We start from the raw sequence: 20,476 nt of genomic DNA, 5'->3' as shown, positions 1-20,476 counted from the left end.
CGGTGCTTATGGAGATGGTGCTGCTGCCACTACTACATCGACAGAGGAAGGGGGGGGATTGTGTGGGGGAGGCAATGTGTGTGGGGGCGGGGCAGGTAAGGAGGAAAGGGAAAGCTAGAAAGGGGAAGGGAAGGAAAAAAAGAGTGGGAGGGGGCAGGGATAGGTGAGGAAGAATGGGGAAGATAGAAGAGGGTAGAGAAAGGAAGAAAAGAGATATGGGAAGAAGAGTGGGAGGGAGGGACGGGGGTGGGGAAAGGGGATTGAAGGAAGGAAGGGGGTAAGGAAGGCGAAAAAAGTGATGGGAAGAAGAGTGGGAGGGGGCAGGGGTAGGTGAGGAGAATGGGAAAGATAGAAGAGGGTAGGGAAGGGAAGAAAAGAGAAAGATGGGAAGAGTGGGAGGGGGGGGGAACGGGGGGGAGAAGGGGATTGAAGGAAGGAAGGGGGTAAGGAAGGGGAAAAAAGAGTGATGGGAAGAGGATTGGGAAGGGGTCATGTGAGTGTGGTAGAGAGGGAGGTGATTACGAAGGAGGAAGTAGTTCTTGGGTGACAAATGAGGGGCATGGAGGGGGTGAGGGGAGGGTTGGGAGGGGAGGCGGGAGCAGTGGTGGCGGTGGTGGTGGTTTAATGGGGTAGAGGCAGTGTGTTTGCGTGGTGGCGAAGTAATGGCTTTCTAATGAAGGCTGAAAGCAGTGGGTATAAATGATTCTCTCTCTGCATGCGTGATCTACCTAACCCACACAAACATCATGGTCTTTCTTTCACTCTAATGCAGCGTTACAAGATGAATTAGAACGCACTCGCTTCTCACACAACAAAGCACATGCGTATGGTACTCCCCCTCCCCCCCGCAGCGAGGCTCATGCAGTATTCACCGTAAGTCACATTCACTGAGTCACCGAGCTTAGTCATAAACACCAGAGTGGCATGAGCGGGCAGAGTGTGAGGAGCACTTCAGGACTAAAGATTAAAGAACAGTACATGGCAGAGGCGAAGGAAGGTCATACGGGGAATGAACAAAAAACATAATCACAGAATACCACAATAACATCGCTTGGGACACAACATAAATAAAATAAAAAGTATACAATTACAGATGCAAAATGACATATCAGCACTATGTTTGGTTAGGAAGGGAGGGGGGGTCACACGGGGAATGAACAAAAACAAACAAACAAACAAAAAATCACAGAATACCGCAGCAACGTTAATCAGGAGACAACACAAATTAAAAAAAAGGTATACAGTTACAGATGCAAAACGACGTAACAGCACTGAGTTTGGAGCGGAAGAGAGGAAGCATAACAAGCATATATACGTATAATCGCAGATGCACAATGACATGAGAGCACTGCGTTAGGGGAGGAAGGTTGGAAGCAAAACAAACATGGATATGCAGAATCACACATATAGAAGACGTAGAATCATCACGTTTAGAAGACGAGAGAGATGCCATACAAACACACACAAGGTAGCGCTATACAAACATTGATTTTTTTTTACGTCTCCGCCTATTGCACCGGTAGGGTTGCTTGAGGGGCTTGGATGGTATTCGACCCCAGCCCGTCATGGCGCAGGCAAGTGTTTATAGTGGCGCCATCTTCTCTTGATAGAAAGCGACATAGAGAATTTAACGTTCAGAGGAAAAGGGATATATACTGTACCAAACTTATCAAACAAAATATACAGACAGATATGAGTTAACATAAATAGCATCACGTTTAGGGGGAAAAACACACAGCAAACATTATAAACAAAACTATACAGCCCTACAAAACATAACATAAAGAGCAACGCGTGTGGAGGTAAAGGGAAGTACCTCAATAAGCATAACAATCAAAGGTCTACAGGCATTGACACAAAACGATACAAAGGGCAACGCGATCAGGGAGGGAGCGTGAGGGAACAAGGGGCCCAGGAAAGAGTACTTAAACGAGAAGCAAATCACCTCTTCCCTTTAGCGTATACCGCGGCGGCCTGACCTCGACGCCGCACCTCCGGGCTTAAACAGGACACACGAACAGGCTTTAGTGTGTTCAAAATGGGTCAGAAAACGAAGGAATAGAACCGGGCTTAAACAGGGCATACGCAGGGGGCTTTAGTGTGTTCAAAATGGGTCAGAAAACGAAGGAATAGAACCGGGCTTAAACAGGGCATACGCAGGGGGCTTTAGTGTGTTCAAAATGGGTCTGAAAACGAAGGAATAGAACCGGGCTTAAACAGGGCATACGCAGGGGGCTTCAGTGTGTTGAAAATGGGTCTGAAAACGAAGGAATAGAACCGGGGTTAAACAGGGAATACGCAGGGGGCTTCAGTGTGTTGAAAATGGGTCTGAAAACGAAGGAATAGAACCGGGGTTAAACAGGGCATACGCAGGGGGCTTTAGTGTGTTGAAAATGGGTCTGAAAACGAAGGAATAGAACCGGGCTTAAACAGGAGAACAGACGGGCTTTAGAGCGTTCAAAATGAGGCTGAAAAAGGATTAGAATTGGGCTTAAACAGGGCACACGCCAGGGCTTTAGTGTCCAAAATGGGGCTGAAAACGAAGGCCTAGAACCACTCGGGGGGGCGGGGGGGGGGGGGGGGGCGGGGGGTCGCATCGTCCTCTCCGGGCTTATGTTGCTCTGCCTCATGTTTGTTTGACGGCCATTAAGTGCTCCGCTTTCACGAGCCTCGCCGACGAAAAAAAAAGAAATCAGTACGAGTATTTTATGACGATTAGCTTCATACATATTTCATAAGCGCCGGGAGAGACTGAAACCGATACAAGTTTTCCCATTATGCCGGAATAAACACTGCGACAAATTCAGCCGCGCCGTCACCGCCGCTAAAGGAAGAGCCTCGATGATAGTGCACCGCAAATTGGAAGCCATTCACAACTGTAGCGAGAGGAGCGTAAGGTAGGACATCACCGTTCTGAATCTACCTGAGGGGAAGGTGAATATGAGAAAAGGAGGAAAGGGAGAGACAAAACGAGGAAGGTAGATGGAAAAAGAGAAGGAAGAGAGGAGGCGGAGAAGGAGGGGGAATATGAGAGAGGAAATGAGGGACGAGAAAGAGAGGTGGAAAAAGAGTAGCAAGAGGGAGGGATGGCAGGAGTGGAGAGACGTGAAAAGCTATAAAGAAGTAAAATGTGGAGTGAAGGGTAAAGAGGAGTAGAAAGGGGCAAGACGAGGAAACTGTTGAGACGAATGATACGAGTGGAAGGGAGGAAGAAGCTAGAGGGAGTAAAAAGTAATGGGAAAAATAAAAGCAAGGACGAAGGGAAGAGCAGAAGGAGCGAGGAAAGTACAGAAAAGATAGCAAAATAATAATGAGAAGGCAAGGGAAGGCGAGGAGGTAAGGGAGGGAGTAGAGAGAGAGGAAGGAAGGAGAAGAGCAGGAGGGGTGTATGGGAAGGGGGAGAGAGGGAGGAAAGGAGGGAGGAGGAGGAGCAGTAGGGAGATATGGAAGGGAATAGAGGGAAGGGGAAGGAAGGAGAAGGGCAGAAAGGGTGTAGGAAAGGGCTGGAGTGATGGAAGCAGAGAGGATAGGGACAGGAGAATATGGGATAGGGTAAAGGGAAGGGAGATGAAGGAGAGAAGCAGGAGGGGGAGAGGGAGGAAGGAGAGGATCATAAGGGATATATGGGAGGGGACAGAAGGAGGGAGAGAGGGAAGGGGGAGGAGAGAGTGGGGCAAGAGAGTTATATGGGAGGCAGCAGGAGAGAGTTTTATTATGGAAGGGTCGCGTGGCTCAATACCTATGTACGTATCTCTGCTGAACACAATATCCCGCGAGGCTTATGTTATGGATGAGTAATTTCATTCGCGAGCCGAGGTCACTTTCCAGTCAGTAAATTTTAATATTAGTAATAAGTGTGGAATGTTATATGAAGGTCCTGATGAGATGGCGCGCTTCTTCTTCTCTATCATTGCTTTTCTTTTCTCTCTCTCGTTCTCTCTCTCTCTTGCTTTGGTTCTTGAATTCGTATATTAGTCATTTTTTTCTTTGGATTATGTGGTTTTCTTAATAATTCTTCCACCATATTTTTTTGCGGGGGAGGTTGTGAAGATTATTATGTTTTCTTTAATAATTCTTCCATTGTATTTTTTTTTTTTTTTTGCGGAGAAGGTTGCTAAATTTTTCTTATTAATTTATATGCTTTTTTTCTTAATAATACTTCCACTAGTTTTATTTTTGCGGGTGGAGGTTGTGGATCTTATGAACTTTTCTTAATACTCTCCAATTTCATTTTTCGCTCTACCTGAGATTTCGAGGAATTTTCGTTCATAATTCCTCCAGCAGTTTATAATAAGGGAATCTATGTATGTTATGAATTATCCGTAACATATTTCCTCCAGTATTTTTTTTATCTTCTTTAAGTTTAAGTAGAGCATGAACTTCCCTTTATATTCCTAGCTTCATATCCTTAGTTTAATATTTTTAGTTTTAATATTCTTAGTTTAATATACTTAGCTTAATATTCTTCGCTTAACACCCTTTGCCTAATACCCTTTGCTTACTATTCTTAGCTTAATGCTCTTCGGGGCTGCACCAAGGAGTCTAGTCTGTACTCTCAGTCCGCGGAAGAGAGGAAGGGCTGGCGAGTAATCTTTTCTTCTTCATGTTCATTACGGGTGCTCTCAAGCGATCCCAGTCCATTAGCCACACTTACACGCACTCCGGGAAGGCGGCGACGCGGGACCTGTTCTTCTGTTCTCTTGCCACAAACACTGAACAAAGGCGTGTGTATAATTCGTGTGTGTGTCTTGGTGTTTAAGGGAATGATGAGCCACAAGAACGTTTACGCATTACCAATATCGGATGTGTAGTATTACAGTTAGAATGAATGAAGAAGAAAACACTCCCCCTTCTAAAATATCGTTAAACTGTTTTGTTCTCTTTTCTTATTTAAGAACACAAACAAAGGCTGATGATATGTACCTTCTCTCTCTCTCTCTCTCTCTACCTTTTTATCTATCTATATATCTATCTATCAATCTATCTACCTCTCTAAATATCTACCTATATAAGTTTGCCTATTTACCTGTCCATCTCTCGTCAGTGAATAATGGCTCCAACAGTCTCTCAATCTCTATTTTTATCTACCTTTAAATCAGGTGCTGAGGTCGATGGGCACGTGACCAGCGGCTGCTCTTCGTGATTAATTCCTAAAATACTAATCATGATGTATGTATTTAAGTTCCTAATACCGTTGAGTGCTGATTGTCGGCATATTAATACCCGCGGGTGACCGTGTATGATTTATGACCCCACAGGAGAAGTTACTGTCGCCTCTCGAGCACGGGAGATGGGTGGGGGGGATGCGGTGTGTGAGGGGCCAGCAGTACTCGCAGGTCTGTCAATATTTTGTTCCAATCTCTTTCGGGGAGCATATTGGCTAGCAGTCGCAAGTTCAATGGCTGATCAGACAACGGTGAATGACTGTCATGAATGACACAGCCATCGATTGGTCTTTCTAAAGCTCCAAGCTCTCTCCAAGAGGGTACTGACCAGTGATCGCGAGTCTAGCAAGTGATCAGACCTGGATGAATGAATGACGTACACCCACATATTGAGTGATATTCTAATTCTACAAGTATTTACAATCATGTCAGTCAATCCATTGGCAGCAATGTCGATGGGAAGTTGCAGATGATTGGCTTGGACAATTCAGACGTCAAGCCAATGAAAGCTGAGCGTTCCCGCTACTCAGCCAATGAAGTTAGTTGTGTATTGACAAAGATGTAACAAGAACTTCGTCATAAAAACTAAAACAAAGTATTAACAAACTTTGTCCAAGCAAAAATAAAAGATGCATTAACAGAGAAGCGAGAGGGCCACATCTCTGTGCTAAAAGTCATTCAGCAGATCCCACAAAATCGCACCCATTGATTACACCACTATATAAACACTATGAAAATATTTACATAACTCATCATTGCGAACTCAGATCTATATAGCTGATCATTAATAAAAATAATATCCTGAAAAAAAAAAGATAAATGCTGTTAAACCAAAAAAAGGAATAACCATCAACACTAAAAATAGATTAAAACAGGAAAAGAAAACGAATAGAATGACTTCTAACAACAACTCTTAAGAGTTAATGTTTATACATACAAACACTTTGAGAGGGTCCAAAACAAGATATGTATCCGTGGCCCGCCTACAGCACCTCCGACGATACCCTGACACCCCTGGGTCTGCCGAGGCTGTTTGACAGGCACCACAACGCCCTCAGAAAGTTTGCCTAAGGTCTGCTGCACCGCCGTCGTCCCTGCCACCTATACCATTACCCGATGCACCTGCCCCGGCATGCCTCACCAGGTATGTTATCAGACTCCACTCCCCCCATCAGCGCGCCGCACGCGGAGAGATTGAAACTCAGCGCAGTGGCTTGCAGAGTACGCAGCTTCATAGTATGTAAATGTGTTATTATTATTATTATTATTATTATTATTATTATTATTATTATTATTATTAGTATTAGTAGTAGTAGTAGTAGTAGTAGTAGAAGTAGTAGTAGTAGTAGTAGTAGTAGTATCATATTATTATTATTATTACTATTACTACAATTTCACACATAAAAGCAAGATCACCCACGAACGCGCGCACGCACGCTAACACACACACACACACACACACACACACACACACACACACACACACACACACACACACTCGCATCTGAATTCCCAGGCTTAACCTATAACAAAATAAAGCCAATGAAAATTCAGTTACGAAAAATGAGCGCCGTTTTACTTTTTGGTGTAATGTGGTTATCGTTGAATTGTATTAGTCGTAGTTTTATATGTTTCATGGCGCGTTTGTGCTCAGTTTGCCTTTGTTTGGCTTTGGTTCTACAATTAATTGACAGTCGTCCTCCACAAAAAGACTTTTACAAACATAAATTTATCAACGTAACGATTCCATGTACAAACCGCACTGCTGTTTATTGTAGAATCACACAGAATTACTTGTTGTTCTGTATTCCGAGGTTTTCCTTACTTAAGAAATGTTTGTTATTGCCAATTCAGAAACAACGGCAGCTTCTGACTTGTTTGTAATTTTCTTATAATGTATAATTTATCTTCCAATTACATATTTCTTGGCCCATTAATTTTGCTCCATACACTTTTATCGCTTAAAAGGCGTTCGTAAAAAGTTCAATGGGGAATGAGCGGGGTCTGGTATTCTGACATTATTTGAACTTATTTTAGGGGAACAGTCCGGGAAAGAAGAGTTGTTGACATGGGCGCTGATCTCTTTATTTATTTGTTTTAAAGTCACCTTTATTGCTGTATCTTCATGTCAAAACACGGTTTAAAGAGGCACAGTGATACTACACAGAATTTTAAAGCTGTAAACGTATACATGCAAACAATAAACGCACGTATATTAAATGTTGACAGACTCGGGGTATTAAGTGTACAGAAGCATATTGCCTTATTCAAAACTATAAAACGGGAGAATATTGAAAGTACGTCTTAATGAGCTCAGGACACTACGAACCTTCATTTCTGAAAAAGAAGTCTTCGGAAATGGAAGCGTACTGGCAACACATTTCTATGGCATTTAGTAAACTCCAAAAATGCATAAACTGCTTTTCGGGAAGACTTTGGCAACTCTCAGAGTACGTATATATGATTTTTGAAAGACAGCGTTTGCCAAACACGGTTAGCATACATATATGACGTTAGTGTGAAACCTTTGAAAACTAATCTTATATCTATAAAGCACAGCATTCCTAAATCTCTTTGGAATCAGTAATCTTTCATATATTACATAATACAAATACTTGGAAACCGTAGGCGTATATATACAGCATTTCGAAAACTGTTTGGAAAGAGCAAACCTGTATTATATTACATTAGTGAAAGTCTTAGGAGACCGCTAGTCGTGTTTACTTGTGGCGGCGAGAGACGGGCGGCAGCGGCTGTGAGGTGAGTCCCCTTAATGGAGGACCTGTGATGCCTTGCTGGCTGCACTCTGTACGTCCCTCGGCATTATCAAGCTAATATGATGTACCTTTGCTCTCTCTCTCTCTCTCTCTCTCTCTCTCTCTCTCTCTCTCTCTCTCTCCGCCCTAGTTATATTAAAGCTTGCCAACCTACGACTGACTTCTACAGTACACAATAAGCGGTCATGTTTATATAACAAACCAACTCAATATAATTTTTGACGCTGTGATATTAAGTCTCTCTCTCTCTCTCTCTCTCTCTCTCTCTCTCTCCTCCGTCGTGTCCTCAGCTTCACTTTTTTCCACTCGTAAACCTAATTTTAGCACGCACACTGATATCTCCTCAATCTTTTACCACTCCACATATACTCGGTTGTGTGTGTGTGAGAGAGTGTGTGCGTGTGCGTGTGTGTGTGCGTGTATGTATGTGTGTGCAAAACGAAACTTGGAGACCCGTGGAAATTTCTGAACTCAGGCGGGCCATTCGTTTTGATTTTCCCAGACGAAATGGTTGGGTGAGGCCATTGCTCAGAGTTTACTCACCGCGTTCTGCTTTTTCTCCCTCGCTCTCACGCCCTCACTACCGCCCGTCCCTCCGCTCCTTTCTCTCCTCCCCTAACTTACCATTCCTCTCCTCTTTTCAATCATTTCCCCTGTTCACACTTTTACCTAAGCTTCTCATTCACTCCTCTTCGCTTTTCTTTAGCATTCACACTATTTTTTTTCCTCTTTCCGGTTCTCCTTTCTCCAATTCGTCCTGCAATCTCTCTCTCTCTCACACCTTTTTCCTGACTTTACCACTTCAACGTCTCGTCTTCGTCTTTCTTATATTCACTTTGACCTCATTTTCCTCCTTCTATTCTTCCTCTTCCTCTTCCTCCTCCTCCTCCTCCTCCTCCTCTTTGCACACTTTTTTGTCTCACGTTTCCCTCCTACGCTCTCTTCTTCACCTTTTTTTTTCCCTCTCCGCCACTTTACATCATCCTCTGATCAATTTCACCCCCTCTAGATAGTTCCTATTACACTCTCTCTCTCTCTCTCTCTCTCTCTCTCTCTCTCTCTCTCTCTCTCTCTCTCTCTCTCTCTCTCTCTTCCTCCTTCCATCACTCACTTTTCTCCTCTCCCATTCACCGGAGGCTTGTGTAACCCTTCCTTCAGATGAACAAACACGAAGATGAACTGTTGAATGAGTTCGTAAAATCAGCAGATATGTTGAGATAGGGAAGGGGAGCCGGAGAGAAGGGAAGCGAGGGGAAATTGAAGCATAGTTTGGTGGAAGGGGGAGAAAAGGAAGGGACAGGAGGGAAGAGGAGGAGGAGGAGGAGGAATGAACAAAGAGGAAGGACACGATCTGAGGATAAGTGATAGACGAAAATGGAGATGGCTTTATCGGGCGATGAGAGGCAGCAGGAGAATGAGGGCGAAGGAGAAAGAAGCAGTTTTATCAATCTCGTCAGAAATAAACTCTTAATTTAGTGGTGGCGGGCTGCTAAATCGGTTCCTCGAAATTCTAACCTACAAATAAGGAAAAAAACGAGAAAAGTCCGAGTCCCAATAATTCCAGGAAAATTGAAATCAAGTCAGAGCGGATTACAGTAAGTCCATAAATAGTGAAACAAAGACTAAGTGATGACGTGAGAGCCGTGTATCGGGTTTAGTAATAACACCGACACGAAATATTACGAAATGGAGGAGAGGAGAGAGAAGAGTTTTCGTCTGTACAAGGAAGAGGAGCTGAACAGTGGAACGAGGAATAGGTGATGACGTTAAAGCCGTGTATCGGGTTTAGTAATAACACCGAAACGAAATATTGCGAAGTGGACGAATGGGGAGTGAAGAGATTTCGTCTGTACACGGAAGAGGAGTGAGTCAATACAGACCGACGGGCGGGGGCAACATGGAACAAAATGGACATAAAAACAACCCATATATGCACGAGGGCGACGCGGAAAAATACACAAGCAGCGCAAACAAGGGGCAAAAAACAGGGAAAACAAACGTATCGAGCTGAAAAATCGTAAATTCAACAAGACAAAACGAGAAACACGGCGGCACGGCGGGCGGACCGGCGTCAAGGCTGAGTAAACTTGTGACTTCAGTTCGAATCTCGCCCGCTGCGTACATACAGTTTTCACACGTCGCTGATTTGGTGAAGGTGGGCGAAGAGAAGTTTCTGGCTCTATGTTGAAATACCTTTTATCGTTGTTAAAGAAGAGTTTTGCCGAGGAGGAGCTTACTAGAAATGTTCGAATATTTTTTTGTTCTTAAAGGAGACGACAGCCTATGAAAAGTTCGCTAGATACATGTTAGAATACCTTTTTTTGTTGTTGAAGAAGAGGTTGGCTGATGAAAAGGTTACTGGATTTGTTAGAATATTTTTTGTTAAAGAATACAATGGCAAACGAAAAACTTACTGGATATAAAGAGAAATACCGTTTTTTGTTGTCGAATAGGTTGGCTTATAAAAATCTTACCGGATACCTCTTAGAACCCTATATATATATTTGTTAAAGAAGACGATGGCAGACAAATAGGTTACTGGATATATATGAGAAATACCTTTTTTGGTTGTTAAATATGAGGTAGACCGATGAAAAGCTTACTGTCTCGATATTTTAATACCATAGTTTGTGTTAAAGACAAGGACGGCCGCGAAACTCACTTGTCACATAGTAAAGAACAAACAAACTAAAGACCTTTGCCTCTATCCTCAAACAACATTACCTAGGCGACAAGAGAACAAAGAGTGACTGCTTACCTTGACTTAATACACTGCTGCAGCCTCTTACGCCTAATGCCTCCCCTCCGTCTTGCCGGCTCAGTATCGGGCGAGGCTCTGAAATGCGGGAAGAGGAAATATTAACGTCCTCTGTTTCGTTAAAGATGAGACCGGCCGACGAGTGGCTCATTAGTTGTATGTTAGAATACTTTGCTTTATTAAATTCGAGGCAAGCGGGCATCACGGCCTTAATTAATACAAGCATCACATCCACACACACACACACAAATAAACGTTTCATGCTCTGGGATTTAATAGTGGCTTAAAATGGAGCCAGACGAAATAAGGAGATGCCGAAATGCGGAAAGGAGAATAAAGTAAAATAAGGAGAGAGAGAGGTAAGGGATGAAATTACGAGAAAGTAACAGACATGGAGATAAAAAAAAAAATATGATAATGCTGACGCTCTGTAATTTGGTAGTGGCTTAAAATGGAACCAGAAGGAATTAGGAAATGCCGAAATGCGGAAAAGAGAAGAAAGTAAAACAAGGAGAGAGAGAGAGAGAGAGGTAAGTGATGAATTTAAGAGAAAGTAACAGACATGGAGATAGAAAAGAGATGATAATAATGCTCACGCTCTGTAATTTGATAGCGGCATAAAATGGAAATAGGCAATGTAAGGAAAGGATGCAATTCAGAAAACATGGAGGAGAGTAGAATGAGGAATAAAAAGTATGAGGAAGAAAGTAACAGACGTCGAGACAATGTGAAAAAAAAGTTAGGTAAGGGAGGTATTAAATGAGTAAATAATGAATAAACGAAGATGAAAAAACACTGAGGCTCTGTAAATTAATAGTGGCTTAAAATGGAAGAAGACACAGTAAGGAGAAGATGGTATGCGGAAAACAGGGAAGAAAGTATAAAAAGGAATATGAAGGATAAAGGATGAATTTAGATAAAGAAAGAAATAGACGTGAAGATAATGCTAAAAAAATAGAAAGGAAATATACTAGTAAATAATGAGCACACAAAGAAAAAAAAAAGATGCTGATATAGAGAAACAAAACATACAGTGATTAAATAATATGATAAAATAACAACTGAATAAATAATCCACAAATAAATACTCCTCAAATAAAAGAATCCCTCACACCTACTAATTACTGAAAACAGCGGAATTAAAATGCAAAGCACAAACCGCTCACTGTGCGTAGGAAGGAAGCAACTCAAACACACAAAGCAACACACACACACACACACACACACACACACACACACACACACACGCGCGCATACTGTGGGAAATACAAACATAATCTCTCTCTCTCTCTCTCTCTCTCTCTCTCTCTCTCTCTCTCTCTCTCTCTCTCTCTCTCTCTCATCTGTGTTATTTGTGTGTGTGTGTGTGTGTGTGTGTGTGTGTGTGTGTGTGTGTGTGTGTGTGTGTGTGTGTGTGTGTGTGTTGCGGATGAACTCTTTTGTACCTTTCTGCCATCAACACACAACACACAGCCTTCCGTGGAACAAGCGTGGCAACACAGGCGATGAAAAATGGACAAGATTTCATCAGATCACTCTCCACCTACCCACCAATTAGGTGACCTTCCTACTTGCTTATCTACATAACTATCTATCTACTTGCATATCTCTATCAACACACCTATCTACCTATCTAACCATTTATCTGAATCAGTCTATCTACCTATCCATCTGTATACATTCTTTACCTGTACGAGTCTGTCTGTCCACCCGATTATTCATCTACCTATTAATCCACGTGAAGTGAACCCACAGTTATCTACTAACCTTCATTTATTTATCTACCTATCTCGAGGGGCCAGACTGACCAGGTTTCCCATCAGAGAGAAAGACAAATATTGGCCAGTTCTTCGGCTACACAGTTTGAATAAATATGAAAAGAAGATCAAATATTTACACTGGCCGGTGCAAGGAGCCCACCTGAGTAGCGGATCCTGGAAAAACGAAGAAAAAGTGGATTGCTAGAGATAGAAGAAATAGGATGAGGCGAAAACCAGGAATCCACCAGTCCCATTACCAACCATTCCATTATCCACCAGTCCCATTACCAATCCTTCCCCTATCCACCAGTCCCATTACCAACCCTTCCCCTATCCACCAGTCCCATTACCAACCCTTCCCCTATCCACCAGTCCCATTACCAACCCTTCCCCTATCCACCAGTCCCATTACCAACCCTTCCCTATCCACCAGTCCCATTACCAATCCTTCCTCTATCCAACAGTCCCATTACCAATCCTTCCACTATCCACCAGTCCCATTACCAAACCTTCCATTATCCACCAGTCCCATTACCAACCCTTCCCCTATCCACCAGTCCCATTACCAATCCTTCCCCTATCCACCATTCCCATTACCAATCCTTCCCCTATCCACCAGTCCCATTACCAACCCTTCCCCTATCCACCAGTCCCATTACCAACCCTTCCCCTATCCACCAGTCCCATTACCAATCCTTCCGGTATCCACCAGCCCCATTACCAGCCCTTCCCCTATCCACCAGTCCCATTACCAATCCTTCCCCTATCCACCAGTCCCATTACCAACCCTTCCCCATCCACCAGTCCCATTTCAAACCCTTCACCTATCCACCAGTCCCATTACTAATCCTTCCCCTATCCACCAGTCCCATTACAAATCCTTCCCCTATCCACCAGTCCCATTACCAACCCTTCCCCTATCCACCAGTCCCATTACCAACCCTTCCCCTATCCACCAGTCCCATTACCAATCCTTCCGCTATCCACCAGTCCCATTACCAACCCTTCCCCTATCCACCAGTCCCATTACCAACCCTTCCCCTATCCACCAGTCCCATTACCAATCCTTCCCCTATCCACCAGTCCCATTACCAACCCTTCCCCTATCCATCTGTCCCATTACCAACCCTTCCCCTATCCACCAGTCCCATTACCAATCCTTCCCCTATCCACCAGTCCCATTACCAACCCTTCACCTATCCACCAGTCCCATTACTAACCCTCCCCTATCCACCAGTCCCATTACCAATCCTTCCGCTATCCACCAGTCCCATTACCAATCCTTCCCCTATCCACCAGTCCCATTACCAACCCTTCCCCTATCCATCTGTCCCATTACCAACCCTTCCCCTATCCACCAGTCCCATTACCAACCCTTCCCCTATCCACCAGTCCCATTACCAACCCTTCCCCTATCCACCAGTCCCATTACCAACCCTTCCCCTATCCACCAGTCCCATTACCAATCCTTCCCCTATCCATCAGTCCCATTACCAATCCTTCCCCTATCCACCAGTCCCATTACCAACCCTTCCCCTATCCACCAGTCCCATTACCAACCCTTCCCCTATCCACCAGTCCCATTACCAATCCTTCCGCTATCCACCAGTCCCATTACCAACCCTTCCCCTATCCACCAGTCCCATTACCAACCCTTCCCCTATCCACCAGTCCCATTACCAATCCTTCCCCTATCCACCAGTCCCATTACCAACCCTTCCCCTATCCACCAGTCCCATTAATAACCCTTCACCTATCCACCAGTCCCATTACCAATCCTTCCCCTATCCACCTGTCCCATTACCAACCCTTCCCCTATCCACCAGTCCCATTACCAATACTTCCGCTATCCACCAGTCCCATTACCAATCAAATTCTGGGAGTTTGTTTGTAACTTGAACGAGCGTTTCGATTAATTCTTGTCAATTTTATATTTGTTAATCCATCTCCGGCTCCCGTGATTAAAACAAAGTGGAAAACGTTTTAATTCTGCATGGCATGATGGCTAATGTCACCGGGGCGTCAGTGTCAGGCGGGGGTGGTATCAATCAGCCGCGGGGAAGGCCAGCGAAGTAACGGGAAAGAACACACTAACAAAAATTACCTGATTACAACTAGGAAAGAACAGGTTACGAAAAATATCACCGGGCAAACACAGGGCTGAAGATGAGGTGTGTGTGAGTGTAGAGTACCTGTGTGTGTAGGTGTAGGTGTGTGTGTGTGTGTGTGTGTGTGTGTGTGTGTGTGTGTGTGTGTGTGTGTGTGTGTGTGTTTCCTTAATAAGTAACATTCTTGTTCTTCTTCGTACCATGATATATTAAAATGAAGAAAGACGCAAAATTAAAAGCACACACACGCTTTTTGCATATTTAGTAGACGCGTAAAGTGGACTATCCATAAAAAAAAAAGTAGCCAGCACACGGAGCAAAGTTCAACAAAATTCTACTTCCATGAATTAGATTAGTTCGCATATTAATACAAAGACCAACCTTGCCCAGAATGACCTTAAACTGACGTCCACAATGATGACAAACTCCGCCCCTCAGCGCTGTGTCCATTAAAGTAAATCAGCTCGAGTCTACCAGTCGCCACCTGGGACCCGGAGCGGCAGGTGGTGATCCATTATTTACAGCGGCGCGCATTATTCCCTTTTCACGGCGAGCGGCAAACAGGCGCGTGTGATGCCACTCTGATTACCGGCCTTGACCAGCTGCTGCAATACTAACTACGGCAGTATTTACAGCAAAAGGAAACAGCTCAAGGGCAAAAAAAAAGAAACAATAATGAAAAAAAGCCTGCTAATCAACTACTACCACTACTACTACTACTACTACTACTACTACTAATAATAATAATAATAATAATAATAATAATAATAATAATAATAATAATAATAATAATAATAATAATAATAATAATAATAATAATAATAATAATAATAATGACAGGACAAGGGTAGATGGAGTTCCCTGCTGGCCCTTACAAGCCTGCCACACCTTGATTACCCTCAGGCGAGCCGGTGTGTTCATACCTGTCTTCTGGGTCGTCAGGTAATCCATTCAAAAAAGCGTCATTCAGTTCTTAGAAGCAGTTCCTTTAAAGAAAAGCCATACCCCCCCAAAATGATATCTAACAGAACCAAAAAATAATAATTATAGTACATTTTCCCGGCACCAACTCCGTGCAGACAACCATTAACACACCTGTGGACGGCACCTGAGTGATCTATATTGATTATCCTTCGACGGCCAGCCACCAGGACATCCGCTGAGGGACGCCGAGGGGAAAAGGGAGAGTCCTTGGGGCCGAGGGGAGGCGGAAGGGAGGGAGGAAGGTACTCTATTCATGTTGGGAGAGTGTGAGGGAAGCAGGGAAAGGGAAGGGTTTTGGGGCTGAGGAGAGACAGGTGGGAAGGAAGGGAGGAAGGATGTCAGTCTGTTCCAGCGAGGATGTGTGGGGGACGCTGACGGGAGAGGGAGGGTCCTTGGGTTTGAGGGGAGGCCCGAGGGGAAGAAGGAAGCTACTCTGTTCCTGCGAGGGTGAGTGTGCGGGGAAGAGTATCAGCGGCGAGGCAATGGTAATACATTTCCATACGGAGGAGCTGAGAAGGGACGTGAAGGGCAGCAGGTAAGTTTGTTCCGTAGCTCAGAGGAAAGTGTGAGGCAAAGGGTGGATCGCATGGGCTGAGAAGAGGAAGAGTAGGAACTAGGGAACAGGTTTGCGAAGTACGTGAAAAGAGGAGGAATGAGTGAATGAGGAGACGGAGGAGGGAATATAAGGCAAGGAGGCAACTCGTGAGGACTTGATTGGTGAGGCGACGGAGGGAAAATGATGTCCGGAGGCGGGGGTACGGGGTGGGGTGGGGTAGGGAGAGAGAGAGAGAGAGAGAGAGAGAGAGAGAGAGAGAGAGAGAGAGAGAGAGAGAGAGAGAGAGAGAGAGAGAGAGAGAGAGAGAGAGAGAGAGAGAGAGAGAGAGAGAGAGAGAGAGAGAGAGAGAGAGAGAGAGAGACACACACATACACACACACACACCATAACACTACTGGAACACAATATTGCTATCACGATTATTTCCTTTTCCTATTATATTCTTTTTGAAGGATGTTTCCCCCGGGACGTTTTTAAGCCGCAGCCTCAGTTCGCACGAGCCAGGATGGTCGGCCCGCGGCTTCAATATCACCCTCCATGACGGATGTTACCAGACACGAGGCGCTTTTTAAAATAAGGTAAAAATGGAGTGGCGACGGAAACTGGAAGCGCTGGCACACACTTCTCCTTTCCCTCTCACGTTTTTTCCCCTCCCGCTACCGAGAAAGGAAAACATGTAAATGAAAACATATATGACATTAAAGATTCAGAGTTAGTGAGCCGTGAATTCAAACGCTACAGGAATATTAATTGAGGCAATCGCTCACCCTTAAAGAGTAACTCGAGAGCCATTCTCCCCTTCCTCCTCTCCCTATTTTGGTATGCAAGGGAAGGGAGAGGACTCACTGGCGTCTACGGAGGAAGCAGATCCAACGCAATATGCATCTGTTACGCTAATGATGCTATTATCACGCCACCACAAAACTCTGAAGGCCGGAAGAGTGCGACTGTCGACTGTGTGCGAAGCGTAAGCTGAGGCACTGAACACAGGAATATAGCAAGATAAGACACACATGTTCAGTGATGCAAAGGTATTAAGAGGCTCTCCGCTGACCCACACCTTTGTATCCACACTTTTCCTAACCTGACTATCGTAATGTTCTGTGGTTAAGGTGACGGCTGTGGCAAAAGTTGTGTCAGAGTGATGTTGCGCTTAGGCTGTGGCAAGAAGAGGGAGTGGAGAAGGCTGTGGAAGAGGGGGACTATGGCAGAGTGTTGCAGAGACCGGCTGCGGCAGGAACACATCTCTGCCGCCTCGTACCCCTGACAACGCGACTCAACACCTCCGCCGTGACCGCCTCGAGGCCGCCGCGTCTCGCTCGGCTCTCCCTTATTATGAAGAGCGCCTCGCCGGACCCGCGTGTACCTTTACCACAGTGGTCCAATTAGCAGTATATAACAGGTAATGATAATCCCGCGACGTAAAATGCAGCGCCCTCCATAGCCTCGCCCGTGGAGATCACCATCATCATTAACATGGTGATTATGGTGCTGCTGCCGGCGGCGTGACGGGCTCCTGACGGTGGGGAGGCGGCGCGAGTAATGAGGGTGATGGAAGGCGGACTCGGACTCGTGCGTAAGTGAAAACTGTCGTACACTCCGAGAAAATGAAAAGTCTTCCGTGTATAGTTTTTAATCTGGGGGCGATTCCGTAACAGCCTTTCCGGCCATCGAATATTTTTTGCGGATGTATAAAACTGTGACTTTCCTCTTCAGAAAAGGGAATATGTTATCAGTCTCCGTGTCCAGTAAAACTTGCTTTATTTTAGTTTTCTTACACACACAAGCACACTCACAAAGACAAATGTACACACACACACACACACACACACACACACACACACACACACACACACACACACACACACACACACACAAGCAAACAAAACTATTTCAGTTATCAAAGAGCAAAATAGAAAAAAAAGTTTACCAGACGTTTCAGGTTCATAAAAGGGCTTCCCTTTTTGCATAACAAAAAAAAAAAAGATATCACAATTACGTATAAAAATATTGCATGTGACGTTCCTTTACACAGGCTGCTTACGTTCCCCTCGCTGGGAATTTATGTTTGCAACAATATAGAAATAAGGGTAAAAAAAAATATATATATATACGTTACGGAACCTCGAGGCAGTTTTTTTTTTTTTTTTACAGTACAGAAAGCAACTCAAGGGCAGAAATAAATAAAACAAAAAGCCCTCTCTGCGCTGCTCCTGTAAAAGAATGCAGAAATGAGTGGCCAAAAAAGGTCAATTTCTGAAGAAGTGTCTTGATACTCCCTTCTTGAAAGAGTTCAAGTTGTAGGCAGGAGGAAATACAGCCGAAGGAAGGCTGTTCCAGAGTTCACCAGTGAAAAGGATGAAAGAATAAAGATGCTGGTTGGTGAACTCTTGCACAAGGAATTTGGACAGTATAAGGATTAGCAAGAGTAGAATGTCGTGTGCAGCGGTGCCGCGGGAGTGGGGGAGGCATGCAGTTAGCAAATTCAGAAGAGCAGTCAGCATGAAAATGTCAATTGATGATGGATAGAGAAGCAACACTGCAGCGGAATTTATGAGGTAGTAGACTGTCAGTAAGAGGAGGAGAGCTGATGAGATGAAGAGCCTTGGGGCGGCCTGAGTTAATGAAAACCCTGTTGAAGCCTTGATTATTTAGGGAAATAGAATCACATCTCCTCTCCTTCAGGTTTGCGAAAATAGAAATATGAAGCCAACGGAGCAACTAAGGCAACTAATTTACCTAACATGGTCTGTATGGATTGTAATACACTACCTTAATCACTTATACGTTACTCCTACCTTACGATTTTTTCCTCCACGGGGATCACAATAATTTCCGCTGACGTCAGGACAATACAGAAGATTATAAGTAACATGCCCGTTGAAATATTAATATGGTCAACAATATCAGGAGTCATTACGATAAGAACCTGCACTGGTTGGTAAAAAAAAATAACCTGGAACTACTACTACCACTACTACTACTACTACTACTACTACTACTACTACTACTACTACCACCACTACTACTGCTGCTGCTACTACCACTGCTACTCCTGCTGTCCTATTATTATCCCAGCAGCCCTAACGAAGCCCTGCCAAGCTCCTGAAGTCTATCGGGACACAATAATTTCATCAGCGTATTAGTGCAAGGAAGCGAACCTCTGATCTTATGACCTCTGCGACACACACACACACACACACACACACACACACACACACACACACACACACACACTATCCCCAACTCTCTCTCTCTCTCTCTCTCTCTCTCTCTCTCTCTCTCTCTCTCTCTCTCTCTCTCTCTCTCTCTCTCTCTCTCACACCCACAAACATTGACGCCGCCACTGTGAACACTCATTAGCCAGAGAGACATGAACGCACTCACACAAATTAATTCATGCAGTGAGCCCCGCCGACTCATAATGACGCGCAAAGACTCACTCAAGACAAGCCAGAGTTGATCGCTTCCCCATGAGTGATCGCAATTCTTTCAGCTTTTTTTTTTTGGGGGGGGGAGGGGTTATTTGGATGGCTTGATTTATAATGATCACGGTTTAAAACTGGGTGATTAAGTCTTTTTTTTTTTGTTACATCGTAGGAGGCAGTTTCAGGTTATAGTAAAGAAGAGAAAACGCGAAATTTAGTTGCCGCAGTAAATAACATGAGGAGTTTCCAAAATATTAAGGTGGTCAGTTTGGGATGTTTCGTATTCAGAGCTTGACAATGAGAGTGCACATTTGAAGTCTGCATGTGTGTGTGTGTGTGTGTGTGTGTGTGTGTGTGTGTGTGTGTATTTCCTCCATCAACTGGGACAAACTGTTACTCCTCACACTTCTACACAAATTTCTCCTCACAAAAAAATAAAGATACCAGCAAAAAGAATAGCCAAAACACACCAGCAAAGAATCGGACGCCCCAATTTCTCTGTCTTTTCCTCTTCACTGCAGTTCCTGTGTACTCCCTAAACTACACTTTCACTGGAGCGCTTTAAGGCAGCAGTCACGTTTCAAGACAGCCTCAACAGCAGCTCGGGACGTGAGTTGGCCGAGGTATTGGGGCAGCGCGTCCCTACCTGCTCCTGCTACCTGCTTCTGCTCCTGCTCCTCTCCGCACCCAGCACAACACTCGCTCGGCCAGACCAGGATGGAATGAAACAAAGCAACTGTGCCAAATAAGATAAGAAATGAAAACAACGTAACTGACCAAGAAGAGGAAGCAATAGGAGAATATAATTGACCCAAAGGCCAGGAGGAAATAGAATAGTTACTTTACTCTTTAACAGATGACTAAGCCTCAAAGGAGATAAAGCTTAGATAAGAAGCGTTACCCTTGCGTGTTGCCATGACTCCTAAAAACACACGGCGCT

The 20,476-nt window shown here is 44.3% G+C and overlaps 1 long non-coding RNA gene across 1 annotated transcript in view; it reads right to left on the bottom strand.

Annotated features, from left to right (window-relative positions):
* LOC126981468 (uncharacterized) overlaps positions 1–10,779 on the bottom strand; it is an 84,169-nt gene extending 73,390 nt beyond the window's left edge. Inside the window, exon 1 of the long non-coding RNA XR_007733951.1 lies at positions 10,701–10,779. This is a non-coding gene — a long non-coding RNA (uncharacterized LOC126981468). The remainder of the gene's footprint in view (positions 1–10,700) is intronic.
* Positions 10,780–20,476: the final 9,697 nt, after the last annotated feature.

Source organism: Eriocheir sinensis, chromosome 48, assembly GCF_024679095.1.
Source record: "Eriocheir sinensis breed Jianghai 21 chromosome 48, ASM2467909v1, whole genome shotgun sequence".
Lineage (NCBI taxonomy): Eukaryota > Metazoa > Arthropoda > Malacostraca > Decapoda > Varunidae > Eriocheir > Eriocheir sinensis.
The sequence above is the reverse complement of the archived record's forward strand: the minus strand, read 5'-3'. Positions and strand labels throughout refer to the sequence as shown.